This window comes from Scyliorhinus torazame, chromosome 2, assembly GCF_047496885.1.
Source record: "Scyliorhinus torazame isolate Kashiwa2021f chromosome 2, sScyTor2.1, whole genome shotgun sequence".
NCBI lineage: Eukaryota > Metazoa > Chordata > Chondrichthyes > Carcharhiniformes > Scyliorhinidae > Scyliorhinus > Scyliorhinus torazame.
Window position 1 is genome coordinate 236,923,028 of NC_092708.1, and position 14,189 is coordinate 236,937,216.

A 14,189-nucleotide genomic window follows, 5' to 3' on the forward strand; every position below is an offset into this window, starting at 1 on the left:
TGGGGCCAAAAGGGGGGGGGGGGGGGGGGGGGTGATAATGAGAGAGCAAGAGAATAACATTCTAAAGGCATCAAAAACAGAAAATAAAACATTGGGGACCGATTTTGCCAAACGTTGCAGCATCATGGGTCCAGGACAATGAATGGTTAAAGTGGACAAAAAGATACACTTTCTCAAATAAAAGCAACACTTGTAATTTGCATTGTAAGGTGTCTCACTGCCACAATGCAACTACTGTAGAGCACAACACTAATTGGCTTGTAAAATTGAGAGAGGATGAAATCATTCTGGCGGCAATGTTTTCCCAATGTGTCCAATAAGGAGCGGATTGCTAAATCATTTGTTCCATTAGTACAGCAATGTTTTTCTTCTTTATCCATTTATAAGTAATCACTGAACATCATGATAATCAACTCCATATAACAAGTTACATTAATACAGCACACTTTAAGAGATAAAATGTCCCAAGGCACTTAACAAGAGCGATATGAAATAAATCATTTTTTACATCATTTGACAGCAAGCCACAGAGCGGCCAATCAAAAATGGGGGCCAAAAGTTTGATCAACAAGGTGCAAAAGGAGCATCTTAAAGGAGAGGAGAGAGTTAGAGAGGAGAGGTTTAGGGTGGAAATTCCAGAATTTCCAGAGGGTAAAGAATTGGAGTGCTGATATCTCGTGGGATTGTGGGTCCAGTGATGATTACAGTGATGGTGAAGGGTTGGAGGAAGCCATGGAGAGATTTGAAAACAAAGATGAGGATTTTAAAATTGAGGCATTGTTGGACAGGTAGCCAATGAAGGTCAGTGAGAATAGGGGTGAAAAGCAAGGTACCCTCTAATTTTATTTTGGCGTGTGTCGGCAATTTGTTTAAGTAAGTGGCTCCTCTAAACATATTTGCATGGCCGCACATGTGTGATAATTTTAAAGGGCCAACTTGAGCGTGGCCTGCGCAGCAACATTCAGGTTGCTTAGAAGGTACATTGTTGATGGAGGAATGAGATTTCAAGTCAGTTAAGATCCAAGCAACAGTGTTTTGGAAATTTATGTAGGGTGGAAGATAGGAGGCCCATTGCATTGGACTAGTCATGCCTAGGGATAACAAAGGCATGGATGAGGATAGTAGCAGATGAGCTGAGGCAGGGACAGGGTTGAGTGATGTTATGGAGATAGAAGGCAGCCTTGGTGATGGTGCAGATCTTTGGTCAGAAACTCAACTTGGGGACAAACACGACACTTGAGGTCGCGAACGAATGATCTTACTGAGCTTAAGATTGTTAGCAGGGATGGAAACGGTGGACTGTTTATGGTGGGGGTCCAAAGACAATACTCCGGTCTTCCCAATATTTAATTAATTTTTATTAAATATATTTGAATATACATACAAGTTATTCTATTGCAGTTTGGCCTATCCTTGGTCAAGGACAAAACAACAGTTGCCATCACAAAAGTACTCCAAAACCAGAACAAAATGATGTGCTGCTAAGACAGTATATATACCAAGGAGTGATTTTCATGCTGTAATCAAAGTGAAAGCTTCAGAAATTGCTCATGCACTGCTCTAGTGGTTTATGCCACCATCAAAATCCTTTTCAATTAGGTTACTCTGTTGTAATTACTTCCAAATAATCTTAACAAAATAAGTGCCGTCAAGGCCATTCAGTAGCACCATTTTACTTATTGCGTTTATAACATATCAAAACATGAGTTGGTCCACAACTGTTCCTGGCAAAATTAATTTACTGAAAAGTAAGGTGAATGTCCAATAACATAAAAAGCAAGGGAGAGTCAGGATCAAATCTTCTAACATAAGTGCCACAATGGAGCGACAGCCTGGTAATGTTGCACTTTGTCAGGAAGATGACAGTGTTGCAGCTGTACTGAAAGGACTTGGTTAAAAGTACAGCTGCCTCCAGGACATCCTATGAAAGTAAAGATTGGCATCTATGATGATGGGACCCTCAGGAGGAAGTTGAGGCGGATTGACAATGCAGCACTTCAGGTTGCAATGCTACAGTCTTGTCTTTTACACTGGTGTGGTGGGCTCTGTCATTGATGAGGATGGGGATGTTCAGGGAACTTCCTCCTCCCATTAATTGTTCACCATTCATGACTGGATGTGAAAGACTGCAGAGCTTTGATGTGATCAATTTGCTGTGGGATTGCTTATGGCATGGTCTTTGGTATGTTCCTTTCACTGTTTAACATGCACATAGTCCTGTGTTGAATCTTCACCAGTTTGTTACCTCCTTTTCAGGTCCATCTGGTCTTGCACATGCCTCACTGAACCAAGGATCCGGCTTGATGATAAGAGTGTGAGATTCGCTATACCACGAGATTTCAGATTGTAGAGGAGTAGAGTTCTGCTGCAGTTGATGGATGCCCAGGTTTGAGATGCTCGATGTATTCTGAATCTATCCCAATTGGAACAGTGGCAGTTTCACACAACACAATGGAGGGTGTTCTCAGTATAAAGATGGAACTTTGACACCCACCAATACGGTTTTGGACGCATTTGCATTGGGGAGATTGGTGAGGACAAGGTCAATAGCTTTTTCTCCTCAAATTGGTTCTCTCGCCATTTGCTGCAAACCTAGTCCTACAAATAAGTTCTTCAGGACTCAGCCAGCCTGGTCATTAATGGTGCGACCATGCCACTCATTCTGTGCCTTTGCTATGCTCAGTACTGATTAATTAGCTGAGGGAGGGAGAGTGTGATTATTGCAAGGTTTTGTTGCCTATGTACCTGATGGTATGAGGTGATCAAGTAAATTGAGTCATTATTGAGGACTCCCTCCTGACTGTACACCTATTTATAATCAGTTGGGCAGGTAATTAAAAAAGGCTGGGATGAGACTTCCGGTTGCGGCTATGCGGAGCTAAGTTGCACGTTCAGCAGCTCCCGCAAAAAATGGACTTTTGGGCTCTTTTCAGGGCACCCAACGGCATTTTTTTGACGTTTCCCGCTGTGGGAAGGAGGGTACAATAGTTCCCCGACAGTATATGGCTTTAACCAGGAGCGGGGCGACAAAAAAAGTGGTGGTGGACCCGAAGAAGGTGCGAGGGAAGAAGAACAAAATGGCGGTGGGCGGGGACCAGGCAGCGTGGATGCAGTGGGCGCAGGAGCATTCGGAGGTTATCCAGCGCTGCTTTAGGGAGATTAAAGCGGACCTGCTTGAGCGCACGAGGCACTCCACAAGAAGTGGCAGGAGCGGTTCGAGGAGATGGAGAATCGGTCGAGGCGGAAGAAAGCCTTCGATAGGGTAGAGTGGGGGTACCTGTGGGAGGTGCTGAAGAGGTTTGGGTTTGGGGAGGGGTTTGTCAGGTGGGCCAGGCTGTTGTATGAGGTCCCGATGGCGGGTGTGGCCACGAACAGGAGGAGGTCTGAGTACTTTCGGTTGCACCGAGGGACGAGGCAGGGGTGTCCCCCGTCCTCCCAGCTCTTCGCACTGGCGATTGAGCCCCCGGCTATGGCACTGAGGGAGTCGAAGAACTGGAGGGGGTTGGTGCGGGGTGGGGAGGAGCATAGGGTGTCGCTCTATGCGGACGACTTGCTGTTATATGTGGCGGATCCGGTGAGGGGGAATGCTGGAGGTAATGAGGATCCTCAGGGAATTCGGGGATTTCTCGGGGTACAAGCTCAACATGGGGAAGAGCGAGCTGTTCGTGGTTCACCCAGGGGACCAGGAGAGGGGGATTGGCGAGCTCCCACTAAAAAGGGCAGAGAGGAGCTTCAGGTATTTGGGGGTCCAGGTGGCCAAGAGCTGGGGGGCCCTACATAGGCTTAATTTCACAAGGTTGGTGGAGCAAATGGAGGAGGAGTTCAAGAGGTGGGATGCGTAGCCGCTTCCTTGGCGGGTAGAGTGCAGTCAGTCAAAATGACAGTGCCCCCAAGGTTTTTGTTCCTGTTCCAGTGTTTATCCCAAAGGCCTTTTTTAGGCGGGTCAACAGGAGCATAATAGGGTTTGTGTGGGCGCAAGGGATTCCGAGGGTGAGAAGGGTGTTCCTGGAGCGGAGTAGAGATGGGGGGGGGGGCTGGCGCTGCCCAACCTCTGTGGATACTACTGGGCCGCCAATGCGACGATGGTGCGCAAGTGGGTGATGGAGGGGGAGGGGGCTGCATGGAAGAGGCTGGAGGTGGCTTCCTGTGTGGGTACGGGTCTGGGGGCGCTGGCAACGGCGCCGCTGCCGCTCCCTCCAAGAAGGTATACCACAAGCCCGGTAGTGGCGGCTGCCCTCAAAATCTGGGGGCAGTGGAGGCGGCACACGGGGGAAGTTGGGGCCTTGGTGTGTACCCCAATACGGGGGAACCACCAGTTCATCCCAGGGAGGACTGATGGAGGGTTTTCAGGGTGGCACAGGGCAGGGATACAAAGGTTGGGAGACCTGTTTGTGTACAGGAAGTTCGCAAGTCTGGGTGAGTTGGAGGAGAAGTATGGGCTCCCCCCGGGGAACACCTTCAGGTACTTACAGGTAAGGGCGTTTGCCAGGTGGCAGGTGGTGGAATTCCCGCGGCTGCTGCCATGCACAGTACAGGACAGGATGCTCTCGGGGGGGTGGGCGGGAGTGGGGAAGATCTCGGAAACTTACCAGGTGATGCAGGAGGAGGAGGAGGCCTCGGTGGTGGAGTTGAAAGGTAAGTGGCAGGAGGAGTTGGGAGAGGAGATCGAGGAAAGGACGTGGGCAGATGCCCTCGGGAAGGTGAACTCTTCATCTTCGTGCGTGAGGCTCAGCCTCATACAGTTTAAGGTGCTGCACAGGGCACACATAACCGGGACAAGGATGAGCCGGTTTTTTGGGGGCGAGGGCAGGTGTGTTAGGTGCTTAGGGAGCCCAGCAAACCACACCCATATGTTCTGGGCATGCCCAGCGCTGGAGGAATTTTGGAAGGGCGTAGCGAGGACGGTGTCGAGGGTGGTAGGATCCAGGGTCAAACCGGGCTGGGGGTTCGCAATATTTGGGGTGGCAGAGGAGCCGGGAGTGCAGGAGGCGAAAGAGGCCAGTATTCTGGCCTTTGGGTCCCTGGTAGCCCGGCGGAGGATTCTTCTTCAGTGGAAGGACGCAAGGCCCCCAAGCGTGGACTCCTGGATCAGCGATATGGCAGTGTTCATTAAATTGGAGAGGGTGAAATTCGCCTTGAGAGGGTCGGTACAAGGGTTTTTTAGGCGGCGGCAACCGTTCTTAGACTTCCTGGCAGAACGGTAGACATTGGTCAATGGCAGCAGCAACTCCGGGGGGGGTTACTTTATTTATGTTTAATTACACTGGGGGATGGATCTGAGGGGGGGTATATATTTGCTATGTTGGCTCTGTGTTAAGTTGGGGTGTTAATTTATTATTTTTGTACAGGGGGGAGGGGGATATGGAGGGCTGTTTTTTGACTGTGTTTTGTATTTAACCCTGTTGGGTTCCTTTTCATTTTGTTCTTGATATTCTGTGAAAACCTTAATAAAAATTATTTTAAAAAAAAGAAAAGTCTGGGATGTGAATGCTGATAAGTATGATTGTGTATGTATGTCTATGTCTGTGGAACAGTTCTCCCAAATTTGGCACAAGGTATTTGATGTTAGCGAGCAGGACTTTGCAGGGTTGACCATGAGAATCCTGGTCAGGATTCTCTGATCCCGCGGCCAAGTTTTGACGCCGGCGTCAAAAGCGGCGCGAGCCACTCCGGTGTCAACTGGCCTCCAGGCCCAGGTATTCACCCCTTCCTAGGGGCTAGTACGGTGCTGGAGTGCTGTCCCCTGCTCCGGTGCTCGAACGCCGGCACGCCACGGGTCCACGCATGCACGCCACGGCCGACGCGAGTCCGCGCATGCACATAGGTTCCCGTCTCCACGCCGGTCCCCGGGAAATATGGTGGAGCCATACAGGGCTCCGGTGCGGGCGAACATAGGCCCCCCTGGAACTAACCCGCCCGCCGATCGGTAGGCCCCGATCACGGGCCAGGCCACCGTGGAGGCCCCCCTCTGGAGTCGGATCTCCCCGCCTCCCCCACCAGGACGGCCCCCGTAGCCAGAACTCTGAGGTCCCGCCGGGTGGGACCATACGTAACCCACGCCGGTGGGACTCGGCCGAACTCGGCGGGCACTCGGCCCATTGAAGCACAGAGAATCGCCTGGGGGCCGGCGGACTGGCGTCGGAGCGGTATGGCGCGATTCTCAAGCCCCCCCCCGCCGGCCGATTCTCCGCCCCGGCGCGGGATCAGAGAATCCCGGCCCCTATGCTTAGCTTGATGCAAAGTGGTCCATCTGGTTTTATTCTTATATTTTTCTGCCGTCATTTGACACAACTGAGTGGCTTGCGAGGACATTTCAGAAGGCAGTTCAAAGTTTACCAGATTTTTGTGGGGCTGGAGTCACACATAGGCTGTGTTGGGCAAAGGCAGAAGGTCTTACTTCACCCTCTTACCTTGTCGACACCAATGTACCTGTCATAGATTCATCTTTGTTTATTTCTCCATTGCAATGCCTTGGCCAATCAGAGTAGACTTACCAACCAATCAATACACTTTTCTCCTGTAGAGTAAATTCTGACCATTTGAAATTTGGCAACATTTTGTTTGTCCTGATGAAAAGCTTCAGCAATGTGTCTCTCTTTTTCAGCAAATTCAAGCTGAATCCTCCTTTATGAAAATAAATTAATGAACCATTTGGGTGCTTACAGCAATCTGATAGCTACATGCTTCAAAGTAACCATTGATTTTTAAATCATTACCAATACTAGCTTTTAATTTCAAAATCATGGTGGGATTTTAACTCGTGTTCCCAGGTTAGTAGCCCAGGTCTCTGGATTGCTAATCCAGTAATATAATCACTATAATTACTGTACACTGAACATACATATCACCTCTTTCAGCCAATTCCAGCCCATTTGCTGCTGAAAACCCATTATGTCATATCTCGGCTTGATTCTTCCAAATTATCTCTTGGCTGGCCTCCCATTCTCCACACTTGGTAAAGCGTTAATGCGGTTTTACTTTTTACAATGCACCAGTGCATCAGAAATAAGTACATGCTGAATTAGTTATTGAAACATTTACCTAGTCTTCTTTTCCCCACTAAATGTCACTTCACGTTTATGGCAATTACATCGATCAGGATATTAGAAAGCATGAAATCCTACAACCAAAAATGAGATGGTTGCAAAATTACTTCTGCATGAGAACTGAGACACGACAATATTGAAATGCATCAAACTCAACAGTAAGGATATTCCTGTTTGAATGTTGGTCCCTATCATAGTGTTGACATTGAAACATTACAAATAGAAGAAACCTGTCGTGTTGGATGTTCTGCTACACAGACGAACCAACACGGTTGCGGATGGTACAACTCAGTTTTATTACGAACAATATTTACAATGGTAAACTGGTTACTGTAGTTCGTTCATTACCCTTGAATCTGTGGACCTATCCCTAACACTATCTTGGAGTGGCACTCAGCACATGGTGGATGTCTGAGTGGCTTGCTGTGAGCACTGTGCCCTGAGCTGTCTCCTGCTGGAATGAGCGGGAAGTGTTGTGTTCCCCGTTTTATAGTGTGTGTGCTCTTGCCTGTGATTGGCTGTGGTGTTGTGTGTATATTGATTGGTCCGTTGATCTGTCCATCAGTATGTATGTATGTTTGCAACATGATGTTTACCTGAATATCATGACATTCCCCCTTCTTTACAAGAACATGTGCCTATGTAGTTATAAATAGAGATGTGTACTGAGTGCAGCTGAATGTGTGTGTGTGCAATATCTACAGCATGTACATGAGGCTAAACTATATACATGGGGCGATGTCAGGTGCGACATAGCAACGAGGTTGTACCATAAACAAAACACGTGGAAATGTTAAACGTCAAAACGAACTCCTGTAATGACAAGGAAAAAAAGAAACATATTAACACAGTGGTATGATACATCAGTGAGTTCAATGGTCAAACAGGCTCATAAGTCCAGCCTAGTAGGTGGGCGACGAATTCGGGTTGACCGCCTCAAGGGTGGGTCAGGGTTCACCAGCTGAGGAATGGGCCTGGCCACGGGCGACGACGGAATGGGCATGGTGGCAGGAAGCTCCACGAAGTCGACATCAGGAACAACAGGAGGGTATGTTCCCGTAGCGAGCGTGGAAGTAGGCGAAGAGCCCGGCGATTGCGCCTGCGAATGAAGCCATCAGGCATGCAAACCAGGAACGAGCGGGGAGCCACGCGTCGGAGAACTTCGGCAGGTGCTGACCAGCCACCTTCAGGTAGGTGGATGCGGACGTCGTCCCCAGGCGCCAGGGCGGGAAGAACAGTTGCCCGTGTGTCATGTGCCACCTTCTGGCGAACGCGCTGCTGTCGCATCCTGTGCAGTACTGGAGCATGGTTGGTTGTGCGGACCAGAATGGACAGCACAGTGGTCCTGAGGGCGCGACCCATCAACAGCTGGGCTGGTGAGAGGCCAGTGGCTAGTGGGGCCGAGCGATAGGCTAGCAGGGCTAAGCAGAAATCCGATCCGGCAGCAGCAGCCTTGCAGAGGAGCCGCTTGACGATGTGAACGCCCTTCTCCGCCCTTCCATTGGACTGGGGATGCAGAGGGCTGGACGTCACGTGTGTGAAGCCATACAAAGCAGCAAAGGAAGACCATTCCTGGCTGGCAAAACAGGGCCCATTGTCCGACATGACAGTAATCGGAATGCCGTGGCGTGCGAAGGTGTCTTTGCAGGCCCTTATGACAGCGGACGATGTCAAATCGTGCAGGCGTATGACCTCTGGATAGTTTGAAAAGTAATCTATGACGATTACAAAGTCCCTGCCGAGCGCGTGAAAAAGGTCGCCCACCTTTGCCCAGGGAGACGTCACCAGCTCATGGGGCTGAAGCGTCTCAGGAGGTTGCGCCGGCTGAAACCTTTGGCAGGTGGGGCAGTTGAGCACCATATTGGCAATGTCATCACTGATGCCCGGCCAGTATACCGCCTCTCGGGCCCTCCGTCTGCACTTCTTGACCCCCAGATGGCCTTAGTGTAGTTGGTCGAGGACCAGCTTGTGCATGCTGTGTGGAATCACAATCCGGTCCAACTTTAAGAGGACACCATCAATGACGGCCAAGTCGTCCCGGACATTGTAGAACTGCGGGCACTGTCCTTTGAGCCACCCTCCCGTCATGTGGCGCATCACACGTTGTAGAAGGGGGTCAGCCGCAGTCTCCCGGCGAATACGGGCCAGACTGGAGTCATCGGCTGGCAGATTTGCCGATGTGAAGGCCACCTGCGCTTCGACCTGACAAGACGAACCCCTCCGAGTCGGGCGGTGTGCTCACTGCTCGAGATAGGGCATCCGCAATGATAAGGTCCTTTCCCGGGGTGTAGACCAGTTGGAAGTCGTACCTCCTGAGTTTGAGTAGGATGCGCTGGAGGCGAGGGGTCATCTCGTTCAGGTCCTTATGTATGATGCTGACCAGGGGGCGATGGTCAGTCTCAACGGTAAACTGGGGGAGACCATACACGTAGTCATGGAACCTGTCTATTCCGGTTAGCAAACCCAGGCACTCCTTTTCGATCTGCGCGTAGCGCTGTTCTGTGGGGGTCATGGCCCGCGAGGCATAGGCGACCGGGGCCCATGACACAGTGTCATCCCGCTGTAGGAGTACCGCCCTAATGCCGGACTGGCTGGCATCAGTCGAACTTTTAGTGTCACGAGATGTGTCGAAAAACGCCAATACCGGGGCTGTGGTGAGCTTAATTCTGAGCTCCTCCCATTCCTTCTGGTGTGTGGGCAGCCACTGGAACTCTGTGGACTTCTTGACTAGGTGGCGAAGAGCCGTCGTGTGGGAAGCAAGGTTGGGAATGAACTTCCCCAGGAAGTTGACCATGCCTAGGAAGCGTAGCACTGCTTTCTTGTCTGCCGGCTGCGGCATGGCTGTAATGGCGCTCACCTCGTCTGCATCCGGACGGACCCCTGACCGGGATATGTGGTCCCCCAGAAACTTCAGCTCGGTTTGGCCGAAAGAACACTTGGCTCGGTTGAGGCGCAGGCCGTTTTCCCGTATCCGCGCAAAGACGCGCTAGAGACGATTGATGTGCTCCTGTGGTGTGGTGGACCAGATGATGACGTCGTCAACGTAGACGCGTACCCCTTCGATGCCCTCCATCATCTGTTCCATGATCCTGTGAAAGACCTCGGATGCCGAGATGATGCCAAACGGCATTCTGTTATAGCAGAACCTGCCGAAAGGAGTGTTGAAGGTGCACAGCTTCCTGCTGGACTGGTCCAGTTGGATCTGCCAAAAACCCTTTGAGGATCCAGCTTTGTAAAGATTTTAGCCTGGGCCATTTCGCTCGTGATCACTTCCCGTTTGGGTATGGGGTAGTGTTCCCTCATGATGTTATTGTTCAGGTCTTTCGGGTCAATGCAGATCCGGAGTTCGCCAGAGGGCTTCTTAACACACACCATGGAGCTGACCCATGGCGTGGGCTCCGTGACCCGGGATAGCAACCCTTGGTCCTGGAGATCCTGCAGCTGCTGCTTGAGGCGGTCTTTGAGTGGCGCTGGGACCCTGCGAGGTGCGTGAATGACCGGGGTGGCATCCGGTTTGAGTCGCATTCTGTAGGCATAGGGCAGTGTGCCCATGCCCTCGAAAGCCTCCTGGTTGTGGGCGAGGAGCGATTGAAGCTGTGCCCTGAATTCTGCATCCGGGAAGTCTGATGTGCCTTCTGGAGACAGAGCGTGTACCTGCTGCACGAGGTGGAGAACCTTGCATGCCTGTGCGCCTAGCAGGGAGTCCTTTGATGATCCGACTATTTCGAAGGACAGTGTGGCCGTGTATGTGTTGTGTGTCACCTGGAGCTGGCAGGATCCCATGGCCGGGATAACGTTTCCACTGTAGTCGACCATCTTACAACGGGATGGCCAAATTGGTGGTCTGACCTTCAAGGCGTAGAAGGCTGACCATGCTATTAGGTTGGCGGAGGCACCAGTGTCCAGACAGAATGTTATCGGTGATCGGTTGACCGTTAGGGTGGCACACCATTCATCACCTGGATTGACGCTGTTCACTGGCATCGGCTGGTGGGTCCTGCCTGGAGACATCCGGTTCCTATCAATGACCGCAACACGGAAGGCGTCCCGGTCGTCTGTGTCACTGGTTTGGATGTCGTCTGGGCACGACTCGTAGTACGGAGGCTGAATGGTCCGCACGTCCCTGCGAGGTTGTCGGAATTGGGGAGCATTGGCAGGTTGAGCTGCTCGACAGCAGGCAGCATAGTGGCCCATCTTGCCCCAGCGGAGGCATTGTCGTTTTTTTGCCGGACATTGCCGCTTTAAATGTGCGCCTCCGCAGTTGCCGCACGTCGTGACATGATGGCATTCGTTGCGCCACCGGGCATGCGCAGTTCGGTCTTGCGTCGAGCACGCCTGCGCATCACGTCCCTCTGCGTCGACGTCTTTTTTGGAGCGCACAAACGCAGGAGGCTGCGGAAAGCGCGCAAAATGGTCGCCCTCGTCCGGGCCGCGGGCCGGGAGGAACGCGATCGTCTGGACCCGTTCGGCCTCGTAGGACGCCTGCCTTGCCGATTCGGGCGCGTAGGACCCCTGCCGCGCCGATTCGGCTGCTTGAAATTGGGAGTAGCGGCTGGTCGCGTTTTCATGAAGGACACAGGCTTCGATTGCGGAGGCTAGGGTGAGGCCTGTAATTGTGAGGAGCTGCTGGCGTAGGGCGCCCGAGGTGACCCCAAAAACAATCTGGTCCTGAATCATTGAATTGGAGGTGGTGTCGTAACCGCAGGACGGCGCGAGGATACGGAGGTGTGTAAGGAAAGATTGAAATGGCTCATCCTTACCCTGCAGGCGCTGCTGGAAGAGATACCTCTCGAAACTCTCATTTACCTCGACGCTGAAGTGTTGCTTGAGTTTGAGAAGGACCGTCTTGTACTTGGTCTTATCCTCACCTTCTGCGAACACCAGGGAGTTGTAGACATGGATGGTGTGTTGCCCTGCCGTGGAGAGGAGGAGGGCGATTTTTCTGGTGTCCGAAGCGCTCTCCCTTTCGGTGGCTTCCAGGAATAACTGGAAGCGCTGTTTCAACAGCTTCCAATTGACACCGAGGTTTCCAGCGATTTGTAACGGCTGCGGCGTGCTGACGGTGTCCATGGCGCAGGATGGCGGATTCCTGAGGATTCGTAGGTAGGTCTCACAGTTACCGGGTTCCAATCCTGGTACTATGTTGTGTTGGGTGCTCTGCTACACAGACGAACCAACACGGTTGCGGATGGTACAACTCAGTTTTATTACTAACAATATTTACAATGGTAAACTGGTTACTGTGGTTCGTTCCTTACCCTTGAATCTGGACCTATCCCTAACGCTATCTTGGAGTGGCACTCAGCACATGGTGGATGTCTGAGTGGCTTACTGTGAGCTCTGTGCCCTGAGATGTTTCCTGCTGGAATGAGCGGGAAGTGTTGTGTTCCCCGTTTTATAGTGTGTATGCTCTTGCCTGTGATTGGCTGTGGTGTTGTGTGTGTATCGATTGGTCCGTTGATCTGTCCATCAGTATGTATGTATGTTTGCACCATGATGTTTACCTGAATATCATGACAAAACCCTTTATCTGTTGTTGGCGCATGCTAACCTCAAGTTCTATTGCTACTCACCAAGGAATAAAAAAGAGAATTTGACACAAATGTACAATTTGATTCTAGATATATTGGTTGATGTGCATGACATTGCTGATCTACGTGATTAGAGAAGGACCAGAACACCAGTTGTTCACAACTATCACAATGTTGGTGTGGAGGATATGAGCCAAGGAACCTGATTCAACTTTTTAAAAAATGTAAACATCGGATTTGGTCCTCAATGGCAAGACCATCATTTATTGCCCATTCCTAATTACCCTCGGGAAGATGGTGCCTTCTTCAATTGCTGTATTCCATGTGGTACATCCATAGTGCTTTTAGGGAAGGAGTTCCGGGTTTTTCACTGATTGGCGATGAAGGACGGCATTATATTTTCAAGTCAAGATGGTGTGTGGTTTGGAGGGCAACCTGCAGGTGATGGTTGCCTTACACTGATGCCCTTGTCCTTCCAGGTGGTAAAAGTCATGGGTTTGGAAGGTGTTCTCGTGAAGCCTTGATATGTGCCTGTGTATGGTACACACTGCTGCCACAGTGCACTGGTGGTGGTGGAGGAAATAAATGTTTAAGGTGCTTTACAGGGTACCATTCAAGCAGACAGTTTTGTCCTGGATGGTATCAAGCTTCTTGAGTGTTGCTGGAACTGCACTCAGCCAAGCATCGCTCACACTCCTGACTTGTGGCTTGGAGGTGTGGAAAGACGTTGGGGAGAGTCAGGGTGTGTGTCATTTTCTCAGGAAGCATTAAAAAAAAGTGATTATAAAGTAAAAGATACAATCCTAAAGAGGATGCAGGAGCAAAGGAATCTGGGTGGTAAGGAAGTTTGAGAACCTGGTTAAAAAGGCACACAAGAGTACTGGGATTTATAAACAGAGGCAGGATACAAAAGCAAGATATTATGTTGAACTTTTGTGCAAACACTGGTTCTGCCTCATGACATCTTGATGATAACATAAGATTCCTAGGGTTTTGTACAGGGTGGACTAAAGTTTATGAACTAGGAAGCATTTAGATGAGCACTTGAAACGCCACAGCACACAAGGCAATGGACCAAGTACTTGAAAATGGGATTCGAATAGATAGGTGTTTGATGGCCTGCGCAGACATGATGAGCCAAAGGACCACTTTCTGTGCTGTAAGAGTGTTATGGGTCAGGGTTTAGAGAATCGCAAAGTGTATCATGGAGTTCACCTGACCCACAACCTTTAATAGATTGTGTTATGGGGAGCACACGGCCTTTTCTACAGGTGTGGTACAACAGAAATGGAAAAGTATTTTTTAAAACAAACAATGTTTATTCAATTAACTCAAGGTACTTTTAAAAATCGTGAAATCAGTTTGGCGGCTGCTGAGGGAGAGAGAGTAGGTATGGAAGATGTCCAACATCGCCATTCTTTGATGACAGATGTGCAGCTGGCCGGGGGGCTTCTGCAAAGGGCCGGGGGGAGTAGTGGGGGGTGGCCAGGAGGTGGGCTGTGGGGTGGGTGGACGGACATGGAGCACCATTGCCGTAGCCGGCAAGGCAGCCTTGCAGCTGCACACACCGCCAATAGCCAGCTTTGAATCTTGTGCCACGAGTCATATAGGT

The 14,189-nt window shown here is 50.6% G+C and overlaps 1 protein-coding gene across 16 annotated transcripts in view; it reads right to left on the reverse strand.

Annotated features, from left to right (window-relative positions):
- Positions 1–14,189, reverse strand: part of LOC140396543 (gephyrin) — a 799,798-nt gene that overhangs the window by 425,241 nt on the left and 360,368 nt on the right. The window lies entirely within an intron of this gene.